This window comes from Ranitomeya variabilis, chromosome 2, assembly GCF_051348905.1.
Source record: "Ranitomeya variabilis isolate aRanVar5 chromosome 2, aRanVar5.hap1, whole genome shotgun sequence".
Taxonomy (NCBI): domain Eukaryota; kingdom Metazoa; phylum Chordata; class Amphibia; order Anura; family Dendrobatidae; genus Ranitomeya; species Ranitomeya variabilis.
The window spans coordinates 505,812,403-505,835,593 of NC_135233.1; positions in this window are offsets into that span (position 1 = coordinate 505,812,403).

The window sequence follows — 23,191 nt, forward strand, 5'->3', positions numbered from 1 at the left end:
GGGGCTGCAAGCCTCAGCTGTCAGCTTTAGCAAGGCTGGTTATCAAGAATAGAGGGGTCCTCACGCTGTTTTTTTAAATTATTTAAATAAATAATTTTAGAAAATGGCATGTGGTCCCCCCCATTTTTGACAACCCGCCTTGCTGAAGATGACAGCTGGGGGCTGGTATTCTCAGGCTGGTTAGGGGTCATTGATATAGGAACCCCCCCAGGGTAAAAATAGCAGCCCGCAGCTGCCCAGAAAAGGCACATCTATGAGATTTGCCAACTTGCCCTGTAGTGGAGGCAAGTGGGGTTCATTTTTGTGGGGTTGATGTCACATTTGTATTGTCAGGTGACATCAAGCCCACGGCTTAGTAATTTAGAGGTGTCTATAAGACACTGATTAATTACTAATCCTATAGTTATATGGTAAATAAAGACACAGCCAGAATAAAGTCTGTTATCCGAAATAAAACAAAATACAGTTTTCCATTTTTATTTAAAAATAACAAACACAGTTACACTCACAAAAAAAAACATGAAAATTGAGCTTAACTTGAGTTGGTACACATGCAGAAGTTAAACGCATGTTCACATTGGCCACAAAACATTAAAACCTACAAGAGAAAAAGTAAGCAAAAACCCTGATGTAACTAAGTAAAAAAGCAAAAGTGCATTTAAATAACACAGAGTTTTTAGTAATACTGTTTTTTTATTAAAACAAATAGCACAAAAGCCATCCCACCGCATTAAGGTAACTCTGATCGGGACAGTCCTACAGAGATTGTCTTCCGCAGTCTGGTGTTCCCTGGTTGGGCCCAGTCCTTTTGTCTGCCCTTATTCACACTGAGGTCAACATTGACACATGGTAACGTTTTAATATTAGTGTCATATTGGACGCTGTTCAGACCAGATCGTCCGACAGACAGCGGTAATTCCGCTTTTGTCCACTATGCCCTCATTGGCGTCGGCTATATTTTATCTAGCTGGTCCGGGGTTAATTTACCTGGTGCTCGGATTGGAAGCTGGGCCATGCCCACTGCCTTTAAATAGTTCTCCTGAACATTGGGCGTCGCCGATTATAGCTTCAGTCTTGTGCGTGGTTATCTCGGTCTGGAGTGGTGAGCTAGTAGTTGGAGTATCGTTGCTGGTGGTATATTTCCCTTTGTCTTATTTTCTCTTTCCCATATTTGTATTTGTTTTGCCCTTTGCATTTATAGTGTATTCCTGAGTGACTGTGGCATGGTGTTTATTTTTCCGTTATCCTTGTCTGTGCTAACTGTGGGTATTGGAGTGTGGACTCTTCACTGGGTGGTGGGTGGTGGTTTCAGCCTAGGGTTGAAACGGGAGATAGGGCGAGGGTGGAGGCCCAGACATGCACACCATCAGTGTAAACTCTGGGAGAGGGTCAGTCAGGGTTTCCCTAGTCTGAGGGAAATCGCAGGGGCCCGGGTTATTAGCTCTTTCCTAACTAGGTCTCCCGTGACATTATAATCGGCCAACATTATTTCCATGGATCCCATGATTTCCATAACCCGCCAGTTGGAGGCGCTGTCCCTACAGGTCACTGAGTTGAGGGGGGCAGTGCAGCAACAGGAACTAGCAGTATCTAATGTGCAAGCCGGAGTTACAGGTAAAGTTGCTGAGCCTAAGTTTCCTTTGCCTGAAAAGTTTGCTGGGGAACGCAGTAAATTTGTTTCTTTTCGTGAAGCTTGCAAACTGTATTTCTGTATGCGCCCGATCTCCTCCGGTAATGAGGCTCAGCGTGTGGGCCTGGTGTTGTCATTATTAAGCGGGGATCCCCAAGCATGGGTGTTTTCTTTGCCATCTGATTCTGCAACATTTAACTCAGTGGAGTTTTTTTTTTCTGCTCTTGCACACATTTACGACGATCCGGACAGAATGGCTCTAGCAGAATCTAAGATACGCACTATTCGCCAGAGGGAGCGTGTTGCAGAGGATTACTGTTCTGAATTTCACCGCTGGGCGGTCGACACGCAGTGGAATGATCCCGCGCTGCGGAGTCGCTTTATTCATGGAGTTTCTGATAGGGTTAAAAAAGCCCTCCTGATGTACGAGACTCCTGCTTCACTAGATTCAGCTATGAGTCTTGTTGTCCGCATTGATCGCCGTTTTCATCAGGGGGATCATGAGACACCGCCTGTGGGAGAAGGTTTAGGTTCACGTGAGGTTGCTGCAGGTGAGCCCACGAAACCTATGCAAATCGCAGGGGTATCACATGTTAAGCATCGAGCTCCTGTAGGAAGCAGGGAGCCTGTTTTTACTGCGGTAAAACTCATCATTTTATTAATATCTGTCCTCTGCTGTCAAAGAAAAATGCAACGGCGGAAAACTTCTAAGCTCAGAGGGTGTGGAGGAGTCCAATCTGAGCTTATGTATATCCTCCATGATGGTTTCTCAGTGCATGCTCCCTGCCAAAGTTGTTGTCGTTGGCAGAGAGCTGCCAATCACTGTTTTTGTGGATAGTGGTTCTGCCACAAATCTCATTGATGAGGAGTTTGCGCGCACTGCTGGTTTTAGGATCGAAAAACTGCCTCATCCTATCCGCGTGGTCACCATCAATTTTGCTCCTCTCCCACAGGGGGAGATTACTGAGTTTGTGGCTGAGGTTAAACTCCACATTGGGGTTCTTCATTTCGAGCAGGTTACATGTAAGGTGCTCAAGAGTCTTCCGGCACAATTGGTTCTGGGTTTTCCATGGTTGTCTACACACAATCCGGTTATTGACTGGAAAACTCAGGACATAATTCAGTGGAGCGAGTTCTGTTAGGAGCATTGCTTGGCCACATGTGTTGCTGCTGTGACTTCAAGCGTTCCTGAGTCACTTCTGGATTTTGTGGATGTGTTCTCTGAGAAGGGTTGTTCAGAGTTGCCACCACATCGCTCCTATGACTGTACTATCAGGTTTAAACCAGGGGCCAAATTGCCTAAAGCAAGGATGTTTAACATCTCCGGTCCGGAGAGACAAGCGCTAAAGGATTACATTGCTGAAAGTTTGAGCAAAGGGCACATCAGGCCTTCATACTCACCAGTGGCAGCAGGTTTCTTCTTCGTTAAGAAGAAAGATGGTGGACTACGGCCGTGTCTGGATTTCAGGGAGTTAAACCAGATTACGGTTCGTGATCCATGCCCTATGCCATTGATACCGGATTTGTTCAACCAGGTGGCAGGTGCTAAGTGGTTTACCAAGCTTGACCTCAGGGGGCGTACAACCTCATAAGAGTCTGTCAAGGTGATGAGTGGAAGACGGCTTTTAATACCCCTGAGGGTCATTTTGAAAATTTGGTGATGCCATTTGGATTGACAAACGCACCTGCAGTGTTTCAACATTTCATAAATGATGTGTTCTCGCATGTTTTGGGGAAATTCGTTATTGTGTACCTAGATGACATCCTCATATATTCTTGCGACCGTGATACTCATTTAGATCATGTCAGGCAGGTGTTACAGCTTCTCAGAGAGAATAAGCTATATGCAAAACTGGAGAAATGTGTATTTTCGGTACAGGAGTTGCCTTTCTTGGGCCATATTGTGTCTGCTTCTGGTTTCAAAATGGACGCCGCTAAGGTGCAAGCGGTGTTGCATTGGGAACGGCCTGATAACCTACCTACTAACTACTATAGGAAGTTTATCAAGGATTTTTCTATCATTGCTAAACCGCTAACTGACATGACTAAAAAGGGTACCAATTTCTCCGTTTGGCCTGAGGCTGCTGTGTGCGCATTTGAATCTCTTAAGAACAGGTTTGTTTCGGCTCCCATTCTTGTGCAGCCAGATGTATCGAAACCTTTTGTTGTAGAAGTCGATGCGTCTGAGGTTGGTGTGGGGGCGGTGCTGTCACAAGGCTCATCCTTGAGCGGTTTGCGTCCATGCGCCTATTTTTCCAAGAAACTGTCACCCGCCGAACGTAACTATGATATCGGCAACAGAGAGTTGTTGGCAATCAAGTTGGCCTTTAAGGAATGGCGACACTTCTTGGAGGGGTCGGTTCATCAGGTTACTGTTATTACCGACCATAAGAATTTGCTTTATTTGGAGTCTTTCAAGCGTCTGTCTCCCAGGCAGGCTCACTGGGCACTGTTTTTCACGCGGTTCAACTTTGTCGTCTCTTACAGACCTGATTCTAAAAACACTAAGGCGGATGCTTTGTCCAGGTATTTTCCGGAGGGAGAGCCTCGGGAAGATCCAGTACCCATCCTCCAAAAGGGTGCTGTGGCTTCGGCTCTCACTACCGAGGTTGAGGCTGAGATTGCCGAGGCACAGGAGGAGGTACAATCTGAGCTTCCCATCAACAAAACGTTTGTACCGCTTCATCTCCGCTTAAATGTTTTGGCGGAGCATCATGATGCTGTCCTGGCTGGCCATCCAGGGGTTAGGGGTACCATGGAGTTGGTGTCACGTCGGTTTTGGTGGCCCAAGATCTGACAGGACGTGGTCTCATACGTGTCAGCTTGCACCACGTGCGCTAGGACTAAGAAGCCCCGCTCCCGTCCTGTTGGCACACTACTTCCTCTCGAGGTACCTAGTAAGCCATGGACGGAAATCTCCATGGATTTTATCACTGACTTGCTCTCCTCAGCTGGGAACATGGTCATCTTGGTGATTATTGATCGGTTCTCAAAAATGTCGCACTTTGTGTCTTTGCCTTCGTTGCCTAACGCTAAGACTCTGGCTCAGGTATTTGTGCAGGAGGTGGTAAGACTTCATGGGCTTCCGTCTGACATCGTTTCTGATAGGGGGTCTCAGTTTGTGGCAAAATTTTGGAAAGCATTTTGTTCATGTTTGGGGATCAAGTTGTCGCATTCTTTGGCGTTTCATCCTCAGTCAAATGGTCAGACCGAGCGTATGAACCAAAATTTGGAACAGTACTTACGCTGCTTTGTTTCGGATAACCAGGAGGAGTGATAGAAGTTCCTTCCTTTGGCTGAGTTTGCCATCAATAATCACTGCCAGGAGTCGTCTGGGGAGTCTCCGCTTCATCCTCAATTTTGTACTTTGAGTCAGGGGGGCTCTTCCGGCGTCCCAGAGGAAGACCAGTTAGGAGAACAATTATCATCAGTCTGGAGGAGAGTTAAACAGCGCCTGTTGAGTGTGGGTGCTAGGTACAAACGTGTGGCTGACAGTAGGCGTGTGCCAGGTCCGGACTTGAGTGTGGATGACTGGGTGTGGTTATCCACAAAAAACATAAGACTCAAAATACCATCCCTTAAATTGGGTCCACAGTTTATTGGTCCATTTAGGTTCGCCGCTGTCATTATCCCAGTAGCATACCGGTTGGAGCTTCCTACGGTGTATAAAATACACAACGTGTTCCACAGATCATTGTTAAAGAAGGTGGTGGGTCTTGTGGATGCGACACCAATGCCTTCTACAGTCTTGGTGGATGGTAACTCGGAATTTGAAGTCTCCAAGGTGGTTGACTCTCGTGTAGTGCGCCGCACTTTACAGTACTTGGTACACTGGCGTGGTTATGGGCATGAGGAGAGGTCCTGGGTACCAGCCTCGGACGTTCATGCGGATCGGCTGGTCAGATTGTTTCTGTCACGGGGAGCCTAGGTGAGCGAGAGCTAATAACCCGGGCCCCTGCAATTTCCCTCAGACTAGGGAAATCCTGACTGACCCTCTACCTGGAGTTTACACTGATGGTGTGCATGTCCAGGCCTCGACCCTCGCCCTGTCTCCTCTTTCAACCCTAGGCTGAAAACCTCTGCCCACCACCCAGTGAAGATGTAATTCACCAATACCCACAGTTAGCACAGACAAGGATAAAGGAAAATATACACTATGCCGCAGACACTCAGGAATACACTATAAATGTGCAGGGCAAATCAAATACAAATATAGGAAGGAGTAAATAAGACAAAGGAAAATACACCACCAACAATGACTCTCCAGCAACCAGCTCTCCACTCCAGACCGAGATAACAACGCACAAGACAGAAGCTATAATCGGCGACGCCCAATGATCAGGAGAGCTATTTAAAGGCAATGGGCATGGCCCAGCTTCCAATCCGAGGATCAGGTAAATTAACCCCGGAACAGCTAGATAAAATCTAGCCGACGCCAATGAGCAAATAGTGGTCAAAAGCGGAATTACCACTGTCTGTCGAACGACGTGGTCTGAACAGCATCCGACATGACAGTACCCCGCCTTCTACAAGGGACCCCAGGGCCCTCACGGCTTATAGGACCCGGCTTGTCTGGATGGTGACGATGAAAAAACTTGACCAGCCGATCCGCATGAATGTCCGAGGCTGGTACCCAGGACCTCTCCTCAGGCCCATAACCACACCAGTGTACCAAGTACTGTAAAGTGCAGCGCACTACACGAGAGTCAACCACCTTGGAGACTTCAAACTCCAAATTACCATCCACCAAGACTGGAGGTGGCATAGGCGCCGCATCCACAGAACCCACCACCTTCTTTAGAAGAGACCTGTGGAACACGTTGTGTATCTTATACACCGTAGGGAGCTCCAATCGGTACGCTACTGGGTTAATGACAGCGGTGAGCCTAAATGGACCAATAAACCATGGACCCAATTTAAGGGATGGTATTTTGAGTCTTATGTTTTTTGTGGATAACCACACCCAGTCATCCCCACTCAGGTCCGGACCTGGCACACGCCTACTGTCAGCCACACGTTTGTACCTAGCACCCACACTCAACAGGCGCTGTTTAACTCTCCTCCAGACTGATGACAATTGTGCTCCTATCTAGTCCTCCTCCAGAACGCCGGAAGAGCCCCTCTGACTCAAAGTACAAAATTGAGGATGTAGCCTGTAAACACAAAAAAACGGAGACTCCCCAGATGACTCTTGGCGGTGATTATTGATGGCAAACTCAGCCAAAGGAAGAAAGGTAGACCACTCCTCCTGGTTATCAGAGACAAAGCAGCGTAAGTACTGTTCCAAATTTTGGTTCATATGCTCCGTCTGACCATTTGACTGAGGATGAAACACCGAAGAATGAGACAACTTGATCCCCAGCCGTGAGCAAAATGCTTTCCAAAATTTTGCCACAAACTGAGACCCCCTATCAGACACGATGTCAGACGGTACCCCATGAAGTCTGACCACCTCCTGAACAAATACCTGAGCCAGAGTCTTAGCGTTAGGCAACGAAGGCAAAGACACAAAGTGCGACATTTTAGAAAACCGATCAACAATCACCAAGATGACCATGTTCCCAGCTGATGAGGGCAAATCAGTGATGAAATCCATGGAGATTTCCGTCCACGGCTTACTAGGTACCTCAAGAGGAAGTAGTGTGCCAACAGGACGGGAGCGGGGCTTCTTAGCCCTAGCGCACGTGGTACAAGCTGACACGTATGAGACCATGTCCTGTCAGATCTTGGGCCACCAAAACCGACGTGACACCAACTCCAAGGTACCTCTAACCCCTGGGTGGCCAGCCAGGACAGCATCATGATGCTCCGCCAAAACCTTTAAGCGGAGATGAAGCGGTACAAAAGATTTGTTGATGGGAAGCTCAGATTGTACCTCCTCCTGAGCCTCGGCAATCTCAGCCTCAACCTCGGTAGTGAGAGCCGAAACCACAACACCCTTTTGGAGGATGGGTACTGGATCCTCCCGAGGTTCTCCCTCTGGAAAACACCTGGACAGAGCATCCGCCTTAGTGTTTTTAGACCCCGGTCTATAAGTGACAACAAAATTGAACCACGTGAAAAACAATGCCCAGCAAGCCTGCCTGGGGGACAGACGCTTGGCTGACTCCAAATACAGCAGATTCTTATGATCGGTAATAACAGTTACCTGATGTACCGACCCCTCCAAGAAGTGTCGCCATTCCTCAAAGGCCAACTTAATTGCCAACAACTACCTGTTGCCGATATCGTAGTTACGTTCGGCAGACGACAGTTTCTTGGAGAAATAGGCGCACGGACGCAAACCACTCAAAGATGAGCCTTGACATAGTACCGCCCCCACACCAACCTCAGACGCATCGACCTCCACAACAAAGGGTTTTGATACGTCTGGCTGCACAAGAATGGGGGCTGAAACAAAACTGTTCTTTAGAAATTCAAATGCGCGCACAGCAGCCTCAGGCCAAACGGAGAAATTGGTACTAGTGTTGAGCATTCCGATACCGCAAGTATCGGGTATCGGCCGATACTTGCGGGTATCGGAATTCCGATACCGAGATCCGATACTTTTGTGGTATCAGGAATCGGTATCGGGATTAATATCAATGTGTAAAATAAAGAATTAAAATAAAAAATAGGGATATACTCACCTCTCCGGCGGCTCCTGGACTTTACCGCCGTAACCGGGAGCCGTTGTACCTAAGAATGCGCGCTTGAAGGGCCTTAGATGAGGTCACTGCACTCTGATTGGTCCGTAGCGGTCGCGTGACCGCTACGCGACCAATCACAAAGCAGTGACGTCACCTAAGGTCTTTCAAGTGCTTGAAATACCTTAGAAGACGTCACTGCTTTGTGATTGGTCGTGTAGCGGTCACGCGACCGCTACGCGACCAATCAGAAGCTGCGGACGTCTTCAAAGGTATTTCAAGCGCTTGAAAGACCTTAGGTGACGTCACTGCTTTGTGATTGGTCGCGTAGCGGTCACGCGACTGCTACGGACCAATCAGAGCACAGTGACCTCATCTAAGGCCCTTCAAGCGCGCATTCTTAGGTACAACGGCTCCCGGTTACGGCGGTAAAGTCCAGGCTGCGTATATCCCTATTTTTTATTTTAATTCTTTCTTTTACACATTGATATGGATCCCAGGGCCTGAAGGAGAGTTTCCTCTCCTTCAGACCCTGGGAACCATACAGGATACCGTCCGATACTTGGTGTCCCATTGACTTGTATTGGTATCGGGTATCGGTATCGGATTAGATCCGATACTTTGCCGGTATCGGCCGATAATTTCCGATACCGATACTTTCAAGTATCGGACGGTATCGCTCAACACTAATTGGTACCCTTTTTAGTCATGTCAGTTAGCGGTTTAGCAATGATGGAAAAATCCTTGATAAATTTCCTATAGTAGTTAGAAAACCCAAGGAACCGCTGAAGTGCTTTCAGGTTATCAGGACGTTCCCAATGCAGCACCGCTTGCACCTTAGCGGCGTCCATTTTAAAACCAGAAGCGGACACAATATAACCCAAGAAAAGCAACTCTTGAACAGAAAATACACATTTCTCAAGTTTAGCATACGGCTTATTCTCTCTGAGAAGCTGTAACACCTGCCTGACATGATCTAAATGAGCATCACGGTCGCAAGAATATATGAGAATGTCATCTAGGTACACGATAACGAATTTCCCCAAACCAGAGAATACATCATTGATGAAATTTTGGACCACTGCAGGTGCGTTAGTCAACCCAAATGGCATCACCAAATTTTCAAAATAACCCTCAGGGGTATTAAAAGCCGTCTTCCACTCATCATCACCTTGACGGACTCTTATGAGGTTGTACGCCCCCCTGAGGTCAAGCTTGGTAAACCACTTAGCACCTGCCACCTGGTTGAACAAATCTGGTATCAGTGGCATAGGGTATGGATCACGAACCATAATCTGGTTCAACTCCCTGAAATCCAAACACGGGCGTAATTCACCATCTTTCTTCTTCACGAAGAAGAACCCTGCTGCCACCGGCGAGGATGACGGCCTGATGTGCCCTTTGCTCAAGCTTTCAGCAATGTAATCTTTTAACGCTTGTCTCTCCGGACCGGAGATGTTAAACATCCTTGCTCTAGGCAATTTGGCCCCTGGTTTAAACCTGATAGAACAGTCATAGGGACGATGTGGCGGCAACTCTGAACAACCCTTCTCAGAGAACACATCCACAAAATCCAGAAGTGACTTCGGAACGCTTGAAGTCACCGCAGCTACACATGTGGCCAGGCAATTCTCCTGGCAGAACTTGCTCCACTGAACTATGTCCTGAGTTTTCCAGTCAATTACCGGGTTGTGCATAGACAACCAAGGAAAACCCAAAACCACCTGAGCAGGAATATTCCTGAGCACCTTACATGTAACCCGCTCGCAATGTAGAACTCCAATGTGGAGTTTCACCTCAGCCACAAATTCAGTAATCTCCCCCTGAGAGAGAGGAGCAGCATTGATGGTGACCACGCGGATAGGATGAGGCAGTTTTTCAATCCTAAAACCTGCTGTGCGCGCAAACTCCTCATCAATGAGATTTGTGGCTGAACCACTATCCACAAAAACAGTAATTGGCAGCTCACTGCCAGCGATCAAAACCTTAGCAGGGAGCATGCATTGAGAAACCACCATGGAGGATATACATAAGCTCAGATTGGTCTCCTCCACACTCTCTGAGCTTAGAGGTTTTCCACCGTTGCGTTTTTCTTAGACAGCAGAGGACAGATGTTAACAAAATGACCAGTTTTACCACAGTAAAAACAGGCTCCCTGCTTCCTGAGCTCAGGGACGCGATTGTTGTGAATTTGGATTCTGGGCTCCCCCGGTGGCTACTGGTGGAATTGAACTTGTGACATCATCTTCCCTGTTCACCTGTTCTGATTAGATCTGGGTGTCGCTATATAACCTGGCTTCTCTGTTAGATGCTTGCCGGTCAACAATGTTATCAGAAGCCTCTCTGTGCTTGTTCCTGCTCCCAGACATCTACTAGATAAGTTGGACATTCGTCCATGTTTTGTTTTTGTATTTTGGTTCCAGTTCACAGCTGCAGTTTCGTTACTGTGTCTGGAAAGCTCTTGTTGATCAGGAATTGCCACTCTGGTATTATGAGTTAATGCCAGAGTCCTAAAGTAATTTCTGGATGTGTTTTGTTAGGGTTTTCTACTGACCATGAAAGTATGCTTTCTGTCTTCTGCTATCTAGAAAGCGGACCTCAAATTTGCTAAAACTATTTTCCTGCTGCGTTTGTTGTTTCATCTCATATCACCGCCAATATATGTGGGGGGCTTCTGTCTCCTTTTTGGGCATTTCTCTAGAGGTGAGTCAGGTCTTATATTTCCCTCTGCTAGCATTATTTAGTTCTCCGGCCGGCGCTGGGCATATAGGGATAAAAAGTAGGACATGCTACCTGGCTACTTCTAGATGATGCGGTAGGTTTAGTTCATGGTCAGTACAGTTACATCTTCCAAGAGCTTGTTCCTATTGAGGCTTATGCTAGTTCTCTGGCCATGGAGATCATGACAGTTTGACCGGCCACTAAAGGGTTAAAATCCTTGGCTGAGAAAGGAGAGAAATAAGAAGTCTGCTGAAAATTTTTTTTTTTTTTTTTTTTTTTCTCTAGTAGTTAGTGTGCTCTTAATTGGATCACTTGCCAGTCTGTCTATGCTGCAGTCTTTCTTTTTTTTCTCTCTCCTTCTAATCTTTGAATGGCTCTATGTTCACCTGTCTATAATGGATCTACAGAGTGTAACTGCAGGTTTGAATAATCTCGCCACGAAAGTACAAAGTTTGCAAGATTTTGTTGTTCATGCTCCGGTATCAGAGCCGAGAATTCCTTTGCCGGAATTCTTCTCAGGGAATAGATCTAGCTTTCAGAATTTTAGAAATAATTGTAAGTTATTTTTGTCCCTGAAATCTCGTTCTGCTGGAGACCCTGCACAGCAGGTTGGGATTGTGATTTCCTTGCTCCGCGGCGACCCTCAAGATTGGGCTTTTGCATTGGCACCAGGGGATCCTGCGTTGCGCAATGTGGATGCGTTTTTTCTGGCCTTGGGCTTGCTTTATGAGGAACCTCATTTGGAACTTCAGGCAGAAAAAACTTTGATGTCCCTATCGCAGGGGCAAGATGAAGCTGAAATTTACTGCCAAAGATTCCGTAAATGGTCTGTGCTTACTCAGTGGAATGAGTGTGCCTTGGCGGCTACTTTCAGAGAGGGTCTTTCTGATGCCATTAAGGATGTTATGGTGGGGTTCCCTGTGCCTGCAAGTCTGAATGAGTCCATGACAATGGCCATTCAGATCGATAGGCGTCTGCGGGAGCGCAAACCAGTGCACCATCTGGCGGTGTCCACTGAGAAGACGCCAGAAAACATGCAGTGTGATAGAATTCTGTCCAGAAGCGAGCGGCAGAATTTTAGACGGAAAAATGGGTTGTGTTTCTATTGTGGGGATTCTACTCATGTTATATCAGCATGCTCTAAGCGTACTAAAAAGCTTGATAAATCCGTTCCCATTGGCACTTTACAGTCTAAATTTATTTTGTCTGTGACCCTGATTTGCTCTTTGTCATCTATTACTACGGACGCCTATATCGACTCTGGCGCCGCTTTGAGTCTTATGGATTGGTCCTTTGCCAATCGTTGTGGGTATGATTTAGAGCCTTTGGAGACTCTTATTCCTCTGAAGGGGATTGACTCCACCCCATTGGCTAATAATAAACCACAATACTGGACACAAGTGACTATGTGTATTAATCCGGATCACCAGGAGACTATTCGTTTTCTGGTGCTGTATAATCTACATGATGATTTGGTGCTAGGATTGCCATGGCTGCAGTCTCACAACCCAGTCCTTGACTGGAGAGCTATGTCTGTGTTGAGCTGGGGATGTAAGGGGACTCATGGGGACGTACCTTTGGTGTCCATTTCATCATCTATTCCCTCTGAAATCCCTGAGTTCCTGTCTGATTATCGTGACGTCTTTGAAGAACCCAAGCTGGGTTCGCTACCTCCGCACCGTGAGTGCGATTGTGCTATAGATTTAATTCCGGGTAGTAAATACCCAAAGGGTCGTTTATTTAATCTGTCTGTGCCTGAACATACTGCTATGCGAGAATATATAAAGGAATCCTTGGAAAAGGGACATATTCGTCCATCGTCATCTCCCTTAGGAGCCGGTTTTTTCTTTGTGTCAAAAAAAGACGGCTCTTTGAGACCATGTATTGATTATCGGCTTTTGAATAAAATCACGGTTAAATATCAATACCCATTGCCGTTGCTGACTGATTTGTTTGCTCGCATAAAGGGGGCCAAGTGGTTCTCTAAGATTGATCTCCGTGGGGCGTATAATTTGGTGCGGATCAGGCAGGGGGATGAGTGGAAAACCGCATTTAATACGCCCGAGGGCCACTTTGAGTATTTGGTGATGCCTTTTGGTCTTTCTAATGCCCCTTCAGTCTTCCAGTCCTTTATGCATGATATTTTCCGCGATTTTTTGGATAAATTTATGATGGTGTATCTGGATGATATTCTGATTTTTTCGGATGATTGGGACTCTCATGTCCGGCAAGTTAAGAGGGTTTTTCAGGTTTTGCGGTCTAATTCTCTGTGTGTCAAGGGTTCTAAGTGCGTTTTTGGGGTTCAGAGAATTTCCTTTTTGGGATATATTTTTTCTCCCTCTTCCATTGAGATGGATCCTGTCAAGGTTCAAGCTATTTGTGATTGGACGCAGCCCTCTTCTCTTAAAAGTCTTCAGAAATTTTTGGGCTTTGCCAACTTTCATCGTCGATTTATTTCTGGTTTTTCGGATGTCGTTAAGCCATTGACCGATTTGACTAGACAGGGTGCTGATGTTGCTAATTGGTCCCCTGATGCTGTGGAGGCCTTTCAGGAGCTTAAGCGCCGTTTTTCTTCTGCCCCTGTGTTGCGTCAGCCTGATGTGACTCTTCCTTTTCAGGTTGAGGTCGACGCTTCTGAGATCGGGGCTGGGGCAGTGTTGTCGCAGAAAAGTTCTGACTGCGCCGTGATGAGGCCTTGTGCCTTCTTTTCCCGTAAATTTTCGCCCGCTGAGCGGAATTATGATGTTGGGAATCGGGAGCTTTTGGCCATGAAGTGGGCGTTTGAGGAGTGGCGCCATTGGCTCGAGGGGGCCAGACATCAGGTGGTGGTATTGACTGACCACAAAAATTTGATCTATCTTGAGACCGCCAGGCGCCTGAATCCTAGACAGGCGCGCTGGTCATTATTTTTCTCTCGGTTTAATTTTGTGGTATCGTACCTACCGGGTTCTAAGAATGTTAAGGCGGATGCCCTTTCTAGGAGTTTTGAGCCTGATTCACCCGGCAACTCTGACCCCACAGGTATTCTTAAGGAGGGAGTTATCTTGTCAGCCGTTTCTCCAGACCTGCGGCGGGCCTTGCAGGAGTTTCAGGCGGATAGACCGGATCGTTGTCCGCCTGATAGGTTGTTTGTTCCTGATGATTGGACCAGTAGAGTCATCTCTGAGGTACATTCTTCTGCATTGGCAGGTCATCCTGGAATTTTTGGTACCAGGGATTTGGTGGCAAGATCCTTCTGGTGGCCTTCCCTGTCACGAGATGTGCGAGGCTTTGTGCAGTCTTGTGACGTTTGTGCTCGGGCCAAGCCTTGTTGTTCTCGGGCTAGTGGATTATTGTTGCCCTTGCCTATTCCTAAGAGGCCTTGGACACACATCTCGATGGATTTTATTTCAGATCTGCCTGTTTCTCAGAAGATGTCTGTCATCTGGGTGGTGTGTGACCGTTTTTCTAAGATGGTCCATTTGGTTCCCCTGCCCAAATTGCCTTCTTCTTCCGAGTTGGTGCCCCTGTTTTTTCAAAATGTTGTTCGTTTGCATGGTATTCCTGAGAATATCGTTTCTGACAGAGGAACCCAATTTGTGTCTAGATTTTGGCGGGCATTCTGTGCTAGGATGGGCATAGATTTGTCTTTTTCGTCTGCTTTTCACCCTCAGACTAATGGCCAGACCGAGCGGACTAATCAGACCCTGGAGACATATCTGAGGTGTTTTGTGTCTGCTGACCAGGATGATTGGGTTGCTTTTTTGCCATTGGCGGAGTTCGCCCTCAATAATCGGGCCAGCTCTGCCACTTTGGTGTCCCCGTTTTTCTGTAATTCGGGGTTCCACCCTCGATTTTCCTCCGGTCAGATGGAATCCTCGGATTGTCCTGGAGTGGATGCGGTGGTGGAGAGATTGCATCATATCTGGGGGCAGGTGATGGACAATTTAAAGTTGTCCCAGGAGAAGACTCAGCTTTTTGCCAAACGTCACCGTCGTGTTGGTCCTCGGCTTTGTGTTGGAGATTTGGTGTGGTTGTCTTCTCGTTTTGTCCCTATGAGGGTCTCATCTCCTAAGTTTAAGCCTCGGTTCATCGGTCCGTATAAAATATTGGAGATTCTTAACCCTGTTTCCTTCCGTTTGGACCTCCCTGCATCCTTTTCTATTCATAACGTTTTTCATCGGTCGTTATTGCGCAGGTATGAGGCACCGGTTGTGCCTTCCGTTGAGCCTCCTGCTCCGGTGTTGGTTGAGGGTGAGTTGGAGTACGTTGTGGAAAAAATCCTAGACTCCCGTGTTTCCAGACGGAGACTCCAGTATCTGGTCAAGTGGAAGGGATACGGCCAGGAGGATAATTCTTGGGTCACTGCATCTGATGTTCATGCCTCTGATCTGGTTCGTGCCTTTCATAGGGCCCATCCTGATCGCCCTGGTGGTTCTGGTGAGGGTTCGGTGCCCCCTCCTTGAGGGGGGGGTACTGTTGTGAATTTGGATTCTGGGCTCCCCCGGTGGCTACTGGTGGAATTGAACTTGTGACATCATCTTCCCTGTTCACCTGTTCTGATTAGATCTGGGTGTCGCTATATAACCTGGCTTCTCTGTTAGATGCTTGCCGGTCAACAATGTTATCAGAAGCCTCTCTGTGCTTGTTCCTGCTCCCAGACATCTACTAGATAAGTTGGACATTCGTCCATGTTTTGTTTTTGTATTTTGGTTCCAGTTCACAGCTGCAGTTTCGTTACTGTGTCTGGAAAGCTCTTGTTGATCAGGAATTGCCACTCTGGTATTATGAGTTAATGCCAGAGTCCTAAAGTAATTTCTGGATGTGTTTTGTTAGGGTTTTCTACTGACCATGAAAGTATGCTTTCTGTCTTCTGCTATCTAGAAAGCGGACCTCAAATTTGCTAAAACTATTTTCCTGCTGCGTTTGTTGTTTCATCTCATATCACCGCCAATATATGTGGGGGGCTTCTGTCTCCTTTTTGGGCATTTCTCTAGAGGTGAGTCAGGTCTTATATTTCCCTCTGCTAGCATTATTTAGTTCTCCGGCCGGCGCTGGGCATATAGGGATAAAAAGTAGGACATGCTACCTGGCTACTTCTAGATGATGCGGTAGGTTTAGTTCATGGTCAGTACAGTTACATCTTCCAAGAGCTTGTTCCTATTGAGGCTTATGCTAGTTCTCTGGCCATGGAGATCATGACACGCGATGCTTAACATGTGACACCCCTGCGATTTGCATAGGCTACGTGGGCTCACCTGCAGCAACCACACGTGAACCTAAACCCTCTCCCATAGGTGGTGTCTCATTCTCCCCCTGATGCAAACGGCGATCAATGCGGACAACCAGACTCATAGCGGAATCTAGAGAAGTAGGAGTCTCGTACATCAGAAGGGTTTTTTTAACCCTTCCAGAAATCCCATGTATAAACTGACTCCGCAATGCTGGATCATTCCATTGTGTATCGATCGCCCAGCGACGAAATTCAGAACCGTAATCCTCTGCAACTCGCTCCCCCTGGCGAATAGTGCATATCTTAGATTCTGCTAGAGCCATTCTGTCAGGTTCATCGTAGATTTTCCCAAGAGAGGAGAAAAAACTCTCCACAGAGTCAAATGCAGCAGAATCAGATAGCAAAGAAAACGCCCATGCTTGGGGATCCCCGCTTAACAATGACAACACCAGGCCCACATGCTGGGCCTCATTACCCGAGGAGATCGGGCGCATACGGAAATATAGTTTGCAAGCTTCACGAAAAGAGACAAATTTACTGCGTTCCCCAGCAAATTTTTCAGGCAAAGGAAATTTAGGCTCAGCAACTCTTCCTGTCGCTCCAGCTTGCACATTAGATACTGCTAGTCCCTGTTGCTGTACTGCTCCCCTCAACTCAGTGACCTGTAGGGACAGCGCCTCCAACTGCCGGGTTATGGAAGTCATGGGATCCATGACAAACACAAAAAAAAGAAACCCCTTTTTTTTTTTTTTTTGTTGGGCCGATTATAATGTCACGGAGAGCCTAGGTGAGCGAGAGCTAATAACCCGGGCCCCTGCAATTTCCCTCAGACTAGGGAAATCCTGACTGACCCTCTACCTGGAGTTTACACTGATGGTGTGCATGTCCAGGCCTCGACCCTCGCCCTGTCTCCTGTTTCAACCCTAGGCTGAAAACCTACGCCCACCACCCAGTGAAGATGTAATTCACCAATACCCACAGTTAGCACAGACAAGGATAAAGGAAAATATACACCATGCCGCAGACACTCAGGAATACACTATAAATGTGCAGGGCAAAACAAATACAAATATAGGAAGGAGTAAATAAGACAAAGGAAAATACACCACCAGCAATGACTCTCCAGCAACCAGCTCTCCACTCCAGACCGATATAACAACGCACAAGACAGAAGCTATAATCGGCGACGCCCAATGAACAGGAGAGCTATTTAAACGCAAAGGGCATGGCCCGGCTTCGAATCCGAGGATCAGGTAAATTAACCCCAGAACGGCTAGATAAAATCTAGCCGACGCCAATGAGCAAATAGTGGTCAAAAGCGGAATTACCGCTGTCTGTCGAATGACCTGGTCTGAACAGCGTCCGACATGACAGTTTCACCGCCGCCATCCGGACAAGCCGGGTCCTATAAGACGTGAGGGCCCTGGGGTCCCTCGTAGAAGGCGTGGTACTGTCATGTCGGACGCTGTTCAGACCAGGTCGTCCGACAGACAGCGGTAATTCCGCTTTTGTCCACTATGCGCTCATTGGCGTCGGCTAGATTTTATCTAGCTGGTCCGGGGTTAATTTACCTGGTGCTCGGATTGGAAGCTGGGCCATGCCCACTGCCTTTAAATAGTTCTCCTGAACATTGGGCGTCGCCGATTATAGCTTCAGTCTTGTGCGTGGTTATCTCGGTCTGGAGTGGTGAGCTAGTAGTTGGAGTATCGTTGCTGGTGGTGTATTTCCCTTTGTCTTATTTTCTCTTTCCCATATTTGTATTTGTTTTGCCCTTCGCATTTATAGTGTATTCCTGAGTGACTGCGGCGTGGTGCTTATTTTTCCGTTATCCTTGTCTGTGCTAACTGTGGGTATTGGAGTGTGGACTCTTCACTGGGTGGTGGGTGGTGGTTTCAGCCTAGGGTTGAAACAGGAGATAGGGCGAGGGTGGAGGCCCAGACATGCACACCATCAGTGTAAACTCTGGGAGAGGGTCAGTCAGGGTTTCCCTAGTCTGAGGGAAATCGCAGGGGCCCGGGTTATTAGCTCTTTCCTACCTAGGTCTCCCGTGACAATTAGACAGTGTAGGACTGTTCCGATCAGAGTTACATTAATGCAGTGGGATGGCTTTTGTGCTATTTTTGGATCAAAAAACAGTATTACTAAAAACTCTGTGCTATTTAAATGCACTTTTGCTTTTTTACTTAGTTACATCAGGGTTTTTGCTTACTTTTTCTCTTGTAGGTTTTACAGTTATACTCACATAATACCTAAATCCACGGAAGCCCTCATCTCCTGTATTAAACGAAAAATAAAAAAACAACAATATCTCTCACCTCTCCTTCATTCTGTCTCACGCTGTGATCCATGTCTAGGGATTAATAGTTTTCAACCTGCACGGTGCCGAGACAGGCCAGGCTGAGAACCACTGGTGAATGAGCAGCTGCGAGCGCAGCATCAGTTACCGGCGTTGACGTCATCAATCGAGGTTACCACCAGTCAGTGAGGCTGCATTCCCAGCAGGCGTGAACTGCAGTGACCTCAGCACCGTGAGAAAATGCCAGTGATGAGGTCACCACAGTTTGAGCTCAGTATCTTCACAGCAGATAACTGTGAAAAATTCACACTGATATCTACTGTGAAGACACTGAGCTTGAACTACGGCAACCTCATTCATGGCTTTTCCCCACAGTGCTCAAGTCACCGCAGTTCTGTCCTGTTGGGAATGCAGCCTCACTGTCATTGTGATCACTTGAATACAACTCTTAGCATTCTCCCCTGCTCACGCTGATCGCTGGCAGAGCAGGGGAGAATGATGAGAGCGGTTTTCAGCACCCGGCGCCGAGGTACAGCGCTGCTTCTCAGGCACTGTTGCATGTCACACGGATGACATCCATGTGTGTTCTCCGTGTGCACGTGTGTGAGACATTTTGCGGCCCGTACTGTTATGACCCCAATGGCAGAGGGTCTCAGGAATCAATACCAAGTCTGCAAACACAAAAAACCAGCTCATAGGGCAGTGGTAACTGGGCTGACCATATATCTAATCCTAGCACCACAAATAGAAGTAGCCGGGGAACGTGCCTACGTTGGTTCTAGATGTCTCGCACCAGCCGGAGAACTAACTAACCCTAGAAGGGAAAAGAAAGACCTTTCTTGCCTCCAGAGAAAAGACCCCAAAAGTTGGATACAAGCCCCCAACAAATAATAACGGTGAGGTAAGAGGAAAAGACAAACATAAGAATGAGCTAGGTATTTAGCAAAGAGAGGCCCACTAGCTAATAGCAGAATATAGTAAGATGACTTATATGGTCAGCAAAAACCCTATTAAAATATCCACGCTGGATATTCAAGAACCCCCGAACCATCTAACGGCCGGGGGGAGAACACCAGCCCCCTAGAGCTTCCAGCAAGGTCAGAAATCACATTTAGTACAAGCTGGACAAAAATAGTAGCAAAGCAAGTAACTCAAAAAACAAAGAAGCAAGACTTAGCTTAATTTTGCCAGAGCCAGGACCAGCAGACAGGAGCAACAGAAGGATCTGATTACAACGATGCCAGGCCCTGGACTAAGGATCCAGGAAGTTAATATAGCGACACCCCTGGACTAACGACCCAGGTGAGTGCCAAACAGAAAAAAGACAATCCCAGAGTCATACCACTAGTGACCACAAGAGGGAGCCAAAAAGTCTAATTCAACACAGTACCCCCCCCTTAAGGAGGGGTCACCGAACCCTCACCAAGACCACCAGGGCGATCAGGATGAGCAGCGTGAAAGGCACGAACTAAATCGGCCGCATGCACATCAGAGGCAACCACCCAGGAATTATCCTCCTGACCATAGCCCTTCCACTTGACCAGATACTGAAGCCTCCGCCTGGAGAGACGAGAATCCAAGATCTTCTCCACCACGTACTCCAACTCGCCCTCAACCAACACCGGAGCAGGAGGCTCAGCAGAAGGAACCACAGGTACAACGTACCGCCGCAACAAAGACCTATGGAACACGTTGTGAATGGCAAACGACACAGGAAGATCCAAGCGAAAGGACACAGGATTAAGGATTTCCAATATCTTGTAAGGACCGATGAAGCGAGGCTTAAATTTAGGAGAGGAGACCTTCATAGGAACAAATCGAGAAGACAGCCATACCAAATCCCCAACACGAAGTCGGGGACCCACACCGCGGCGGCGGTTGGCAAAACGCTGAGCCTTCTCTTGTGACAACTTCAAGTTGTCCACCACATGATTCCAGATCTGCTGCAACCTATCCACCACAGAATCTACCCCAGGACAGTCAGAAGGCTCCACATGTCCCGAGGAAAAACGAGGATGGAAACCAGAGTTGCAGAAAAATGGCGAAACCAATGTAGCGGAACTAGCCCGATTATTAAGGGCAAACTCAGCCAACGGCAAGAAGGTCACCCAATCATCATGATCCGCAGAAACAAAACACCTCAAATAAGCCTCCAGAGTCTGATTAGTTCGCTCCGTTTGTCCATTAGTCTGAGGATGAAAGGCAGACGAAAACGACAACTCAATTCCCATCCTAGCACAAAAGGATCGCCAGAACCTGGAAACAAACTGGGATCCTCTGTCAGACACAATATTCTCAGGAATGCCGTGTAAACGAACCACATTCTGAAAGAACACAGGAACCAGATCGAAAGAGGAAGGCAGCTTAGGCAAAGGTACCAAATGGACCATCTTAGAAAAGCGATCACATACCACCCAGATGACAGACATGCCCTGAGACACCGGGAGATCTGAAATGAAATCCATGGAAATGTGTGTCCAAGGCCTCTTCGGGACAGGCAAGGGCAAGAGCAACCCGCTGGCACGCGAACAGCAAGGCTTAGCTCGAGCACAAGTCCCACAGGACTGCACAAACGACCGCACATCCCGTGACAAGGAAGGCCACCAAAAGGACCTAGCCACCAGATTTCTGGTGCCAAAAATTCCCGGATGCCCTGCCAACACCGAGGAATGAACCTCGGAAATGACTCTGCTGGTCCACTTATCAGGAACAAACAGTCTGTCAGGTGGACAAGAGTCAGGTCTACCAGCCTGAAATCTCTGCAACACACGTCGCAAATCCGGAGAAATGGCTGACAAGATAACTCCCTCTTTAAGAATACCAACTGGTTCTGCGACTCCCGGAGAGTCAGGCACAAAGCTCCTTGAAAGAGCATCAGCCTTCACATTCTTCGAACCTGGTAAATATGAGACCACAAAGTCAAAACAGGAGAAAAACAATGACCAGCGGGCCTGTCTAGGATTCAGGCGTTTAGCAGACTCGAGATACATCAGATTTTTGTGATCAGTCAAGACCACCACACGATGCTTAGCACCCTCGAGCCAATGACGCCACTCCTCAAATGCCCACTTCATGGCCAACAACTCCCGATTGCCAACATCATAATTCCGCTCAGCAGGCGAAAACTTCCTCGAGAAAAAGGCACAAGGTCTCATCACAGAGCAACCAGGGCCTCTCTGCGACAAAACGGCCCCTGCCCCAATCTCAGAAGCATCCACTTCAACCTGAAAGGGAAGTGAGACATCAGGCTGGCACAAAACAGGCGCCGAAGTAAACCGGCGCTTCAACTCCTGGAAAGCCTCCACGGCTGCAGGAGCCCAGTTAGCAACATCAGAACCTTTCTTGGTCATATCCGTCAAAGGTTTAGCAATGCTAGAAAAATTAGCAGTAAAACGACGGTAGAAGTTAGCAAAACCCAAGAACTTCTGAAGACTCTTAACTGACGTGGGTTGAGTCCAATCATGAATAGCACGGACCTTGACTGGGTCCATCTCCACCGCAGAAGGGGAAAAAATAAACCCCAAAAAGGGAACCTTCTGTACTCCAAAGAGACACTTTGAGCCCTTAACAAATAAAGCATTCTCACGCAAAACCTGAAACACCATCCTGACCTGCTCTACATGCGAGTCCCAGTCATCAGAAAAAAACAGAATATCATCCAGATAAACGATCATAAATTTATCCAGATACTTCCGGAAAATATCATGCATAAAGGACTGAAACACTGAAGGAGCATTAGAGAGCCCAAAAGGCATCACCAAGTACTCAAAATGACCTTCGGGCGTATTAAACGCGGTTTTCCATTCATCTCCTCGCTTAATGCGCACAAGGTTGTACGCACCACGAAGATCTATCTTGGTGAACCACTTGGCACCTTTAATTCGGGCAAACAAGTCTGACAACAGAGGCAAAGGATACTGAAATTTAACAGTGATTTTATTCAAAAGCCGATAGTCAATACAAGGTCTCAAAGATCCGTCCTTCTTGGCCACAAAAAAAAATCCCGCACCAAGAGGGGAAGAGGAAGGACGGATATGCCCCTTCTCCAGAGATTCCTTGATATACGAACGCATTGCGGTATGCTCAGGTACAGACAGATTAAATAGTCTTCCCTTAGGAAATTTGCTACCTGGAATCAAATCTATGGCACAGTCACAGTCCCTATGAGGAGGCAGAACACTGGACCTGGACTCGCTGAACACATCCTGATAATCAGACAAATACTCAGGAACTTCCGAAGGAGTAGAGGAAGCAATAGACACCGGTGGGGAATCACCATGAATACCCTGACAGCCCCAACTTGACACAGACATTGCCTTCCAATCCAAGACTGGATTATGAGTCTGTAACCATGGCAAACCCAAAACGACCAAGTCATGCATTTTATGCAGAACAAGAAAACGAATCACCTCTCGATGTTCAGGAGTCATGCACATGGTTACCTGTGTCCAAAACTGCGGTTTATTTTCCGCCAATGGCGTAGCATCAATACCCCTCAGAGGGATAGGATTAACCAACGGCTCAAGAACAAAACCACAGCGCTTGGCAAATGACAGATCCATAAGACTCAGGGCAGCACCTGAATCCACAAACGCCATAACAGGGTAAGAGGACAATGAGCAAATTAAAGTCACAGACAAAATAAATTTAGGTTGCAAATTACCAATGGCGACAGGACTAACAACCCTTGTTAGGCGTTTAAAGCA